At 52.3% G+C, this 13,686-nt stretch overlaps 1 protein-coding gene across 3 annotated transcripts in view; it reads left to right on the top strand.

Annotated features, from left to right (window-relative positions):
* Window positions 1-214: 214 nt before the first annotated feature.
* Window positions 215-13,686, top strand: part of ASAP1 (ArfGAP with SH3 domain, ankyrin repeat and PH domain 1) — a 355,221-nt gene continuing 341,749 nt past the window's right edge. For all 3 annotated transcript variants that reach the window (XR_008662965.1, XM_055313975.1, XM_055313974.1), the window contains exon 1: window positions 215-351. The gene's annotated coding sequence lies outside the window, so the exon portion shown is untranslated. The remainder of the gene's footprint in view (window positions 352-13,686) is intronic.

Here is a 13,686-nt window from a genome sequence, read left to right as displayed (position 1 = left end):
CAGGCGGGGCGGGAGGACCCCCACCCCCACCCCCACCGCACCCCCCCACCCCCGCCCGGGGCCGGCGGGCCAAGGGTTAAGCGAGGCGGGAGCCCCCGGCGCGGGCCGGGAATGCTTAGTCAGGATTCCGATTTCCTGTCGAAGTGCTGGGATTTCCTGCGGCCCGGGCGCCCGCGCCGCCGCGGCCTCCTCCCCCGGCACATGGTCGCCCGCCCCTTCCTGCGCCGCGCTCCGCTCCCGCGCCTCCCGGCCGCCGCCGCCCTCCGTCCGCAGGGCCGCCCGCGCCCGCCCGGGGCTGCGGCGCGCGCCAGCCATGGAATGATGCCCACGGCCCGCCCGGTCCCGGTCCCGGTGAGTCGGGCTCGTCCGCGCCCCGCAGGCGGCGGGCTGGGGCTGCGCGCTGCGCCCCCGGCGGTGCGCCCCGGGGCGGGGAGGGCGCGGGCCGCGGGCTGCAGGGGGGCGCCCTGGGGCGCGGCGGGGAGGGGGGCGGGGGGCGGGGGGCTCCGCGCGCCCTCCCGGGGAGGCTCCCGGGCCCCGCGGCGCCCGGCTTTGTCTCTCGGGACGAAGGAGGAAAGTTCCCCGCGTTCCTGGGAAGGCGGCCCGGGCCCCCCTCCCCATCCATCCCCATCCCCATCCCCATCCCCATCCCCACCCCCATCCCCATCCCCACCACCACCCCGGCCCCGCAGGCCCCAGGCCCCTGGGCTTTTCTAAAGCAAGGGAGACGAAACGAAGCGGGGGGAGTGGGGGGCTTGGGAGACTTGGGGGGCCTGGGGGGGTTGGGGCGGTTGGAGATTCGCAGCCGGGGGGTTCGGGGATGGCTGGCGGGAACCCTGGAAAGGGCTTGTGTGTTTCCCGCGCGTAGCATTTGGGGACCTGCTGCATTTTCGGAGGCGCGACGTGAAGTTTGAAAAGAATAAAAGAAACTCGCCGGCGTGTCTGGGATCCTGCGGTTTTCCTACAATCCCGGGAGTTTTTCTGGGGCGTTCCTAGAGCGGGCTCCTCGCTTAGAGGATTGATTCTTTCCGGGAGCGCAGGGGTGGGGGGGGGATGGATGGACGGATGGACGGACGGACGGACGGACGGACGGATGGATGGAGACCATGGTCTGCGAGGTCTGCAGCGTGTTCTCCGCCGTTTACCTGCGCGCATCCGAAAGAAAGAGCAAGAACTTTGTTCCACTTCTTGCGTAGATTTCGGTCAGGTTGTCTGGGCAGGACGCTGGGTTCTGGGATGACAGCGGGGCCAGGGCCGCTGAGCAGTGTTGGGCTGGTGAGACACCATTGATTTTGAGACCTGTTTTCTCTCTGCTGAACCCTGCACCCCGGGGCCTTTTCTGGTTTGCGATGGGAGGTCTGTCTACTGTTAAGCCAAAAGATGGAGGTTTTTTGGAAAACAGCAAATCCGCACGGTTTAGAAAGAGAAAGGGTTTCCCTTAACGACTGTTTCAGCCCCGTGTTGTCAGGCATGTGGGGTTGGGAGAAGTGACCTCGCTTGCCCCAGGTGGCCTGGGCCGCCTTCGGACTCCCAGTCCAGTGCTCCCTTCCCTGTGGCAGTTTCTGGTCTGAGAGCCATGAGACATTTGGGAATATGTCTTATTTGCATTATAACCGTTGTTGTTTTACTCCTTCCCTTGCTCTGTCCTATTACTGCTGCTGTTTTTGAGTTGTGTGGCTATCTCAAACTCTGTATTTTGAGAGTGAGTTTAAAAAAAAAAAAATTCCCTAGCCCCGTACTGTTCAGCCACCACATGGATTTGAACCTAAAATGGGTGGCTTATTACATAGGGAATTACTTTTCTCTATCCCATTCTTTTGTGAAAAATAGCAAGTCCTAAGTCCAAAAAAAAAAAAAAAAAAAAGAGTGGTATCTTAGCACGAAATATACCCGCATGATGTTCCCTGGACTTGATTCTCAGCCCTCCCGTATCTGTTGAGCTAAGCAGCCCGTCTATTTTTCTACTTAGGAGAACTCGAAGTGGCTGGTTTTTCATTTTTAGTATGTGATAATGTCGGAGAGAAAGGACTTGTTCGCAGGCTTGCCATTTGGTGAAGGAAATTGAAATTCTCTCCACCTCTCACCAGCCACAGGGAGCCAGATTTTCAAAATCAGTCAGAGACTTGCAGGCCCCAAAACGAATGTGTGCATCCAAATGGGGCCCTCCCTCGCCTCTGGTGAGGACCCACCTCCCAGCTGGCATCTCCCGGCTGCACCCACGGGGCTGACGTCTAAAGGGAAAAGGAGATTCACGTTACCTGGAACAGTGTTGTTACTGAATTTTCCCTGCCGGTTCTCACTTGGGTTTTTGACTGGGTCCTGCCACCCCGTTCTCATTTTTCCCTCTCTTGTTTCCTCACCGTTCTCTCCCAGTTGCTATACCTGGCATGGGCTCAAAAAGAAGTCTTTTCTGTAGGATGCACAAGTGATCCCCATGTAAAGCAGTGGTGATAAGGACAGCTAATATGTATTGAGCACTTGCTCGATGCCCTAGGCGTGTCACCTGCCAAGAAGTCCCAAGGAGGAGAGGGAACTCCTTTGGGAGCCTTGCCCAGAAAGGATGCCACTTTTCAGATTCATCTGGAATTGATTCATTCTTTCATTCATCCAGTCCCCGTTTGCTAAGTGGCTCCCCCGTGGGAGGTGCCAGTCCTGCAAAGATGAATAGGACCCTGTGTTCAAGGCCTTCTGTTTCCAGCCTCATCCTTTGGTGTCAGCTTCACACTTGCTCTTTTGGTTAGTTCAGCAAGCTTGTATTTGAGCACCTGCTCTGTGCTAGCACCCGATAAAAGTCCTGAGGATACTGCGCCCGAGCTAGATAGGCCCGGCCCCGCCCTCGTGGAGCTTGCATTCTCCTGGAGGGGCTAGGCCAAACAAAGCAGCTCAGATGAAAGATTGTGATTCTTGTTTTCGAAATCATGACCAAAGCCAAGTGGGGTGGGGGTGGAAATGGGAGTGGTCCAAGTTTTGCTAGGGAAAGGCCTCTCTGAGACTCAAGACTTGAGAAGAAACTGGGCAGAGAGTTTGCAGGGAAAGAGCATTCCAGGCAGAGGGATCAGAATGCACGTGAAAGAGCTGAATGTGTTCCTGGGAGGAAGGGGAGTCCGGGGTGGTGGTGGTGGTGGAGGGTTGGGGGGCAGAGTGTAAAGGAGCAATGGGGAAAACAGCACAAGGTGAGGTTTCAGAGAGAGGCAGGTTCTTAGCCATGCTGGGGAGGTGTCGTTCCCCCCTCCCACCTCAAGTATAGAGGGATGTGGGGCTGAGCTTTGGCTCCAGTGTGGGATCTGATTGACATTTTTAAGAGGTCACTTTTGCTGCTTTATGAAGAGTTGATCACAGACGGCAGAGTGGAAAGCACCAAGGCCGGCTAGGCAGTTAGGGGGCCATTGCACAAATCCAGAAAAGATGGTGGTGGCTTAGACCAGTGGAGGCAGAGGGAAGTAGTGCATGTGATCTGGTTAGAACCTGGAGATAGAACTGATGAGATTTGTTGAGGGATTATTATTATTATTATTATTATATTTTGGTGATGGATTAAATAGGGGTGAGGGTGGGGAGGGACTTGAGGATGACCCCTGGGTTCTGGCATGAACAGCTGGGTGTCCTTTGGGAAGACAGGGAAGAAGAAAGGGGGCATATGTTCCGGAGAAAATCAGGCTCCGTGATGGCCGTGCTGAGCAGGAGATGTCTAGGAGGCATCCAGGTGGAGACTAAGGGCAGACAGGAGGGCATGTGGCTTCAGACCTCAGAGGATGCCTCTGGACCAGAGACCCTGACGTGGAAATTGTCAGGCCGCAGCTGAACCACCCAAGTGCTTGCCAGGACACGCCCTACTGTTTCATTTCTCCAAGGCTCTGCTTATGTTCTTCCTCATGCCTGGGATGCTCTTCCTCTCTCAGCCTAACTCCTACTCACCTTTGAAAAAAACACTCGTGTCTTTATCTCCTTCAGGACACCCCCAGATCCCCCCAGCCCCCAAATCCCCCCAGCTCCCAGATCCCTATGTTTACTCTCATGATAGTATTCAACTAAGTTACCTTTTTATAGTATCTTATGCTTAAGAAAAACTCAGTGCAGGCCCTCTCACATGGTAAGTGCTCAACAAATGCTAGCTGCTATTGTTATTATTATTGGGAGTGATGGAGAGGCATATAAATACAAAGTACGTTAAATTGGATAAATATAATGATAAATGGCGTATTAGTCTCCTCTTCCTGCTCTAATGACCACAAACTTAGTAGATTAAACAACACAGATTTATTGTCTTAACAGTGCTGGAGGTCGGAAGTCTGAAACGCATCTCCTTGGGCCAAAATTACCTTGGTGGCAGGGCCTTCTTCTTTCTGGAACCTCTAGGGAAGCTTCCCTCCAGGGGGAACAGGGAAGATTCAAGAAGAGGAGGCCCCAGGGGAAGAACCGGTTTCCTTGCCTTTTCCAGCTTCTAGAAGCTTCCTACATACGTTGGCCTTTGGTCTCCTTCCTCTATCTTCAAAGCTGGCAGTGTTGGTCTGAGTCCTCATGCTACCATCTTTCTGGTTCTCTCTTCTGGCTCCCTGTTCCACTATTAAGGAGGCTTTTGAGTATATCGGGCCACCGGTAGAATCCAGAATACTCTCCCTATTTTAAGGTCCAGTCATTAGCAACCTTAATACCATCTTCCCTCTTAATTCCCTATTGCCACATACCCCATGTAAGCTAATATATTTGCACCTCCTGGGGATTAGGATATAGACATCTTTGGGGGCTGGTAAGGGAAGGTATTATGGGAGCCCTGGGGTCAGGCTCCATTCCCATCTTCACTGTCCTCTCAACTATTCATTCTTTCATGCAAGCTTGCCTCCTTGCCCAGCTTTCCATGAAAATGTAGAGTTGAGGATTCATGTCACTGTGCTCTCTTTGGGCTGTAGGCCAAACTGTTCACTTTCAATCCAGGGACACTAATTCTTCTCACCCTGCCTTAAGGATAATTTAAATCCAACTTCTTGGGGTGCCTGGTGGCTCAGTTGGTGAAGCATCCAACCCTTGATTTCGGCTCAGGGGTCCTGGGATTGAGCTCTGCATCAGGCTCCCTGCTCACTGGGGAGCCTGCTTCTCTCTCTCTGCCCTGTTCATGCTCTCTCTCTCTCTCACTCTTTCTCTCTCTCCCTTTCAAATAAATAAATCTTTAAAAAAAGGAAAAGGAAGGAAGGGGCTGAGGGCCATGAAGGGTTGATACTCTGAATACGCGGTGGTGGATTTTGCGGCACAATGTGAATCCTAGCACTGTGTGTACCTTTTATGCAGCTGAAACCTCCAGTTCCCGAGCCACAGCTAGTGTCCCCAGCCTCAGCCAGCCCTGTTCCCAAAGCAGGCCACAAGAGCACCCAGGAGAGAGCATGTGGTTCCATCAGGACATATCCATTTGAACCGCTAGGGGAAAAAGTAACTGGAGGCCTGGCCTGGTGGTTGGTGTGCATCAGGTGGCCCCATCTTCTGAGAGTGAGGCAAACACACCACGATGGGTTGACTGGAGCCACATCGCAGTCAGGGAGATTTCTCACATCCTCTTGGTTATTTGGAGAAAATGGGCTCCTGTCCCGGGTGCTCCCCAGAAACAAACGGCTTCCCCCAGACCTTCAGTGTTTCAGAGAGCCACATGAGCCCTGCTGGCCACTGGCATGCTGGGATGCTTGGGGGGCCGAGGTCGCCGACTGCCTGAGCTTCCCCTGCCAGCAGCGTCAGTCCCCATCCTTGGAAATGCCACAAACTAACTCATCTTGTAATATTTTTGGCATTTCCTCTTCCTTTACGGCTCTAAGTCAGGAAATGCGAAAGGCACCGAGTTAGAAAAACAGAAGGGTGATCGAGCAGTGTCTTGGGATCCCTCCACCACCGGAGTCTGGTGACACTTGGGACAAAGAAGCTTGCATGCCCGTCCTCACTTCCCTGTCCTCACTTCCCCCAGATGCGCCCGTGGGGGCCCACGCTGGGTGCAGATCCTCCTCCTCCATGTGCAGAGCAGGAAGGAGGTAGCCGAGACAGCGCCTGCTGTGGCTTCTGGGGAATGGCTTGCATTTCCCTCATCAAAACCAAGTGTGATGAGCGCTAGGTCTTATGCTATATGTTGGCAAATTGTACTCCAATAAAAAAAAAAAAAAAAAAGAAAAGAAACCAAGTGTGAGTTTCCCCAGCTGGACTTGTGCCTCTGTGAGACTCTGCCTGTGTGTGCAGCACCACTGTGTGCCTGTGTTGTCACTATGTACCGAAATAATTATCTTTGCCAGCAGAAAGGTGGAAAGAGGGCTCTAGTCAGAACCCATGACACATGCAACTTGTCCTCAAACCGCTCAGAAAAAAATGCCAGATATTGTAAAAATTAGCACGAGTGACGGGGAAGAGAAGGAGAAAGCACATAGAGTGGAGTGTTAACTATAGGTAAGCTGCTCAGTGGAGGGCTAATGGGGGCTCTTGGCACTATTCTCAATCTTGCAATTATTTCCAAGCACAGGAGTTTTTGCAGATGGGAGAAAAAAATGAGTGCTCGACCATTCCTTTGTGATTGTGACCTTGACAGATCGAGGGTAGCTCCAAAGCACGGTCAGTGGACAGGAAACCCGAGGACGCCGAGGCCTGCCTCTGACCCTGCCTTTCCTTCTGCTCTCGCACTTTCTCTACCCAACTGAGATAATGTCGGAAAAGCATCCTTTGCATGGATTCCATAAACAGGAGCGTCACGACACCAGCTCGTGTGGAAGCATGTTTGTTCTCATGGTTGCCGCTCCCTCAGACTGAGCGCCTCAACCCCTCCATCCTGGCACCAGCAATGGCAGGTGGTGACCAGGGAGCCTGAGTCCAGTGTCTCGGCTTCAGTTGTTCAGCAATGTTGCCATGTTTGTTGAATTTCTTCATCACTGAGCTTTTATTTTTAACGGCTTTATGTTTTACTTCTAGAAACTCTCGTTGGTTCTCTTTCAGATCATCCTGGCCCTTAATCCTTTTGTCTTGTTCTTTCATTAGGGTTTCTCTTCCTTACTTCATACCTTTGTTTTAAATGTACTGACATTCTTTTTTGAGTTGACCTATTACGTTTATTCTAAAGGAACCAGTTTGCATTTCCTGGATCTTCTGGTTTGGAGGGGGCATAGTGGTTCATGCTCTTGAGGCTCACCTCTCCTGGATAGCACAGGTGTCTCTGCAGAATGGTTTTATGCTTCAATAGAGGCTCCAAGGGTTTCCTGGATTCCAGACAAGTGGTAGCTTTAGGGCCTGAGATGTTTAACACCAGACTGGAGGTGGAGGTTTGGGCTCTATGCCCATAATTAGGGCTTTAACATTTGCACAGGAGCTTTCTTCCCCACTCAGACCCCCCACTCAGAGCGGTGGACACAAGCTCCCTTGCCATTTCTCTGCACTGGAAAGGGGAATGGTTCAGGCCCCCTTTCAGAGGAGGCTGGGGTCCCTGTGGGGGTCCTAGCTTTGTAGAGGGGTCTCAGCTCTCCTTTCATTCTGTAGATGCCAAGCAGAGACCGGCCGGCTTATCGTCAGTCTTCTTTTTCAGACTAGGAAGGAAGAACATTTACAAGAAGGTAAAAATGGCCATTTTGAGAAAATAAAACCAGAATCCCCATATGAGACCAGTAGCAACAAAAAGATTTAATTCAGATGAGGAAGTCCTCACTGAGCACTGCCCTGGGTTTGCCTTGGCAAGTTGGGGCTGGGTCTTAAGATGCCCGTCCCTCCTTGTAACCCGCAGCACAGAGCAGATAGCAAGCTTTAGGAAGAATGGAAGTGAGCAAGAAAGGAAATTAGGTGGCTGCAGAAGACAAATGACCAATGCAGAAGACAGAATAAGATCGTGAAAAGTAGCGCTGAATGGCGACTCAGAGTTCCGAGTTCTAGTCCAGGGACAGATATTGACTATTAGGGGACCTTTACGAGCGCCACTCCCCTCTCGGAATCACACTTTCTCACCCGCATAAAGGCAGTAGCCCCTGGCCCAGTTATAGTGGGAGCAAGAGTCGGGAGGTGGGGGCTTTGGAGGGTGAAGCCTTTTTCTTATCTTCAAGGCCTGTGGGGCAGTGTATCCTCCAAGGCCACCTTGCTTTGGGGACTCCCTCCGGGGACCCCTGGGTGGCTCAGTGGTTGAGCATCTGCCTTTGGGTCAGGGTGTGATCCCGGGTCCTGGGATCGAGTCCTGCATCAGGCTCCCCCGGAGGAGCCTGCTTCTCCCTCTGCCTGTGTCTCTGCCTCTCTCTCTCTCTCTCATGAAAAAATAAATAAAATCTTTGAAAAAAACAAAAAAACAGAGACTCCAGCTGGCCTGACAACCACTATGGGCACTGGCTTTTCCGGGGAAGGGTAGCAAGCATTTTAAGTCCTCAAAGCTTGTTCAAACTAAGGGGTGGTTCTTTGTTGTATAGTCAGTAGTTGGGCATTTGGGTGCTGAGCTGACACGTATCTCGTGCGATGTCCTTCCCCTAGAAGCTCCCCCAGGGACCCTACAAATGAGGGCCCAGGTGCCCCTGAGAAAAGCAGGATGAATCTGTGCATTGTGTTGCCCTCATGACCTTTGACCCCCTGTTCTCTGAAGCTGCTCCTCTGGATGGTGGAACTCATGATCTCTCTGGTGTCTGTCCTTTGGCCACGTCCCTCTTTCCTGCCTGAAGTGATTTGGTGGGTGGAGGATAGAGGCATTTGTCATGATGCAATGTGAAAACCACTGGGCTTAGAATCAATAAGAAGAGCTAATATTTATTGTGCATTAACACACCTCAAGTACTATTCTAAGCAGTTTAACTATATAAGCTCATTTAATCCTCATATTAACCCGATAAAATGGCACTGATTTTTTTTGTTGGGGGTGAGCACTGTTTTTAATCCCCATTTTATATGCAAGGAAACAGGTACACGGGCCCTAACTTCTCTAAGGTCTTATAGCTCATGGGTAATAGGACTTGAAGCAAAAGGATCTATGTTCGGTGCCCACACTCTTGACCATGATGCAATATTGCCTCTGAAGACTTGAATTTGAATTTCACGCTCCAATTCCTCGCGTGGCCTTGGGAGAGTCTGTCCTTTAGCCTTTCAGAGCTTTTAGGTTCCTCTTCTGTAAATTTTTGAAAAGCTTGCAGGTCTTAAAAATGGTGTTAAGGGATCCCTGGGTGGCACAGTGGTTTGGCGCCTGCCTTTGGCCCAGGGCGCGATCCTGGAGACCCGGGATCGAATCCCACGTCGGGCTCCCGGTGCATGGAGCCTGCTTCTCCCTCTGCCTATGTCTCTGCCTCTCTCTCTCTCTGTGACTATCATAAGTAAATAAAAATTAAAAAAAAATAAAAAAAAATGGTGTTAAAATTAAGCAATACTCATAGAAAGTGGCTTTAGTGCTAGATGTGTCATGGATACTAAACAAAAGAGAGTGGGTTCTCAGTGGGATAAGAATTCTAATTTACGTGATCAATCGAGGGAGGACACATGAAGGAACTAATTCCTTTTAAAGAGTCTTGTCTTCAGAGCACAGCTTTTCCTGCACATCCCGCCCTGTGCTGAAGCACTGAGGGCAGAAGGTTGGAAAATCAAAGCTCACGTGCTAGAATTTCTCCTAGTTGGTTAGGAGAGGACCATATAATTGTGTTTATAATTTTGGACCATGTCTGTGCACACCATAGGAAAGTTACAGAGAAATAGCCCCGAGCATCAGAAAGGAAAGACGACGGTCATCCCGGTGGAGGTGGCCACATAAGACTGGGGAAGAGGTGCCGTCTGAGCTCACTCGTCCAGGATGAGCAGGATTTCAGTGAATGGAGAGTCAGGAAGGGTATTCAAGGCTGAGACTCGCCAGACTGAAGTCCTTGTGGTAGGAAGGTGCTGGTTATTTTTTGGGAGGTCTAAGGAAAACATCTGTTCAAGGAGAGAGGTAAAAGTTGGTTAAAGTAGAGCAGCTTCGGGGGGTTCTCTCCGGAATGCAATCGTCTCTGTCCGCCCTCCTGCCACAGAACTCCTGATCTAGAAAAACCAACTGCAGTGTTGTTTATAGACCTTCCTTTAATAGCCTTTTGCAAATTTCCTCTCCTAGGACAGTTACTTCCTCGGACCTAAAATAGAATCGTAGAAGGGTGGAGATGTGGGGTATTTGCAGACTACACTCCCTTTTAAAGGTATACTTGGAGGGGAGTGGGTGAGAAGGTGTAGCAGACACTGTTGGTTGCTTATCCAGCACCCTTTGCCTTTCCTTGCTCCCAGAACATTAATCTTTGGAAATTTACCCTCTAGGGGCTTTAGGGAGGTCAGTCCCAGCCCCAGGGGTGAACCACTGTGGTCCTGCCTGCCTTGGTAGTGATTTGCTTAGGTATGGGCATCGGACACAGCTCCGGCTATGAAATAAGAAGAGAAATTTCTGGGGTTGGGGGGATAGAGAAAGATTTTTCTCCATCTTAAAAGGAGACATTTAGGAAGACATAACCTCTCCTGTGATGGGATATGGTGGGGTTAGCATGTGATACCTGGAGTGGTGGCAGCCGTTTTGGGACCATGAGGGGCCTTGCTTAGGGAGACCATGTTGAGCATGTTCAGAACAGAAGGATGGAAGGAACAAGACAGTTCCCAGTCCTTCCTGTGGTAAATCGTTCTCTTATTCTTTGGGTACCTATTATATTTGTAACCCATCCCTCTCTCTCTCCCCACCTCTTGTTCTTTATTGAGTGCCTACGAGTAGTCGGCGGTAGTGTTGCACACTGATATCATCCTTCATGAGTGGAGGGCAGGCACGCACAGAGACTTGTGAGCCAGTGTGTTTCGTGTGGTCATGTGGGGACACAAGGCATCAATCACTAGGTGCTTCTGAAGAGGTGCCTGACCCCGCCTTGCAGGGAGGGGGCAGAGAGGCCTTGCTACAGAGTGTAATCCTTGAACTGAATATTAAATAATGGATGGTTAGCTAGGAAAGAGCGAAAGGAAAGGAAGGAAATTCTAGGTGTAGGGAACCAACGAAGCAAAGATGTGGATGGTAGAGACAACCTGGGTTGTGCCGGGATCTAACTAACCCCGCGTGCGGGGAACCTGATGTTTGAGGTGGGATGCATTAAGGCTGGAAGAGGAGGCAGGAAGAGCCATGTCTAGAAGCTTAGACTTCACCCTGAGACCACGGAGGAGCCTTTGGAGGTTTAAGGCAGGGGAGTCTTGTGACACCGTCCTTTAGAAAGACGATTCTGGCTGCGTCACATCGAGGGGACTAGGTGTGTCGGGCAAGGACTGGAAGCCGGGAGGACCGTTGCGGATGGCCCTGGAGGAGTGTGGGAGCAAGCCCAGGAGATGGAGGGGAAGGTGCATCAGCAGTAAGATGGGCTGGATGTGGGGCCCGGGGCAGAGGGGTTGCCGTTGACAACACTGAGCTTTCTGGCTCGTTTGCCAGGCTGAGTCACATCTGTGTCGCAAGCCTGCAACCTCCTCCGGCTCCTGGTCCCCGCAGTCTGCTCATCCCCTGGCGTGCTCGGTCCGGGCTGCATGGGAGACGGAGGAGGAGGAAGCAAGGCTGCCCCCTCTTCCTTATCTTCTCCTCCCACAGCTCAGCTCTTCGGTTCCTGTTTGAGGGGCTCAGGAAGTGGAGCCGTGACATGGGCTTCCTGGTGGTCCTGCTTCCGAGGTTGGAGCCCCACCACCCTTCTTTGTCGCTGATCTCCCCAAGCAGCCCGATTCTGGACAAGCCCATCCCAGCCCCTTCTGTGCGTGCCTGGCACGCCTGCCTGGGGCCCGGCTCCTGTGCCATCCCTCCTGGATCATCGGCCGGCTCCTAGCTCACTGTCCCCCAAGCTGAGGCCAGAGGGATCTCCTGAAGACCAGATCGGGGTCCCCCTCCTGGTGCCTGGGTGGGTCACATGGGGGAAGAAAGCTGCTTAGGCCTGGGGTCAGCCCCTGCTCTCTTATTCGCTGAGTGCCCTGGGACAAGCCACTCACCTTGCTGAGCCTCTGTTTGGCCACCTGTGAAATGGGCATGTGCTGCCTTGCTGAGTGGCAGGTGAGGGAGAGAAGGTATTACGGTGCCTGCCTGAACATGCACACACGCACTGAATTTCTCTCGCCCGTATGGTCTTTTTATTTATTTATTCACGAGAGGCAGAGAGAGAGAGGCAGGGACATAGGCAGAGGGAGAAGCAGGCTCCTTGCAGGGAGTCTGATGCGGGACTCGATCCTGGGACTCCAGGATCATGACCTGAGCCAAAGGCAGATGCTCAACCACTGAGCTCCCAAGTGCCCCTCTTGCCCCTATGGCCTTATTCACCTCAGGGAGTCCTGAGTCCCCACCCCACAACAGACCAGGTGCTCTTCACTCGTGTTTGATGAATTATTCCTTTATTCCCTTTCAATTCAGGCTTTGATGGCCTCTTTTTCAGTAAGTTTGAGCAACTCTCTCCAGGCCTGTAAGGGCCAGAGCAGTGGGGGCCTGAGACTCCAGGGGGTTCGTGTGGAGGAGGAAGGGGAAGTAGACTTGGGTGCAGCCTTCCTGACCCCACACCCTGAGCCTGAGTCCTTGCATTGGCCACTCTGTGACTTCCAGGGCCGTCAGGAGCTGCATCCTGGGGCGGGTTGCCAGGGTTCAGGAATGTGTCATCCTATAAAGGGATGAGGCCGTCCATGCAGCTCTTCTAGACAGCGACAAATAGAAGAGTTTGCAGAAGCAGGGCTGCATGAGTTAATTAAGGATGTGCGTGTTTTTCCACAAGAATCTTAATGGACGTGAGGTGGTATACGTGTGGGGTATTCCCACCTGGGAAGAAGCTGGGAATCAGTTGGGGTAAATTGAGTTCAGTGATGATATTTTAAGCTTCTGGTTTGAAGATAGTCACAGTGCTGAGCATTTGCAGAGAGGGATCGTGTTGGAGCTGAAACAGGAAGGCTGCAGAGGGTAATCACCTCATCAGAAGCAAAGCTCCTGTGGTGTAAACGATGGGTAAGAGTTTGGGTCCTGGCCTTGGGATGAGTCCTGCCTGACTCAGCCTTTTCCTGGCTGACCTTGGAACTTGCTCACCTTGGGCAGATGGTGAGAATAGGACTTCATGTCCCGGGTTGTGGGGGGAACCTCTGTGCAGTAGCACGTGGAGAGCACACGTCAACCACCTGTGCAATTATGCTCTGACCTGATGATGAAGATGGTGCTTAGGGGTTGAGTTGTATTCTCCAGAAGAGACACGTGGAGTCCTAGTGGACTCCCCAGGACTTCAGAATGTGACCTTATTCAAAAATAAGGTCTCAGGGCACCTGGGTGGCTCAGTGGTGGAGCGTCTGCCTTTGGCTCAGGTGGTGATCCCGGGGTCCTGGGATCGAGTTCCACATCGGGCTCCCCACAGGGAGCCTGCTTCTCCCTCTGCCTGTGTCTCTGCCTCTCTCTCTGTGTTTCTCATAAAGAAACAAGTAAAATCTTAGAAGATCTCTATAGAGGTGATCGAGTTAAAATGAGGTCATTAGGGGGCGTCTTAGTCCAGTGTGACTGGTGTCCTTATAAAGAGGGGAACTTGGGATGTGGAGACAGACAGGCATGCGCACAGAGAAGCCAAGGAGGGGACCCAGGGGCGGCGGCTGCCGAGCGACTGGAGGGAGGGATGCATCTGGAAGCTGACGAGCGCCAAGGGCTGCTGCCAACCACGGAGGAGGAGGCAAAGCAGGATTCTCCCGGAGGCTGCGGGAGCAGCGCGGCCCTGCGGACGCCTTGACTCCGGG

The sequence above is a fragment of the Nyctereutes procyonoides genome, unplaced genomic scaffold (assembly GCF_905146905.1).
Source record: "Nyctereutes procyonoides isolate TBG_1078 unplaced genomic scaffold, NYPRO_anot_genome, whole genome shotgun sequence".
Lineage (NCBI taxonomy): Eukaryota > Metazoa > Chordata > Mammalia > Carnivora > Canidae > Nyctereutes > Nyctereutes procyonoides.
Note: the sequence above shows the minus strand (reverse complement) of the source record. Positions and strands in the feature narration are given on the sequence as shown.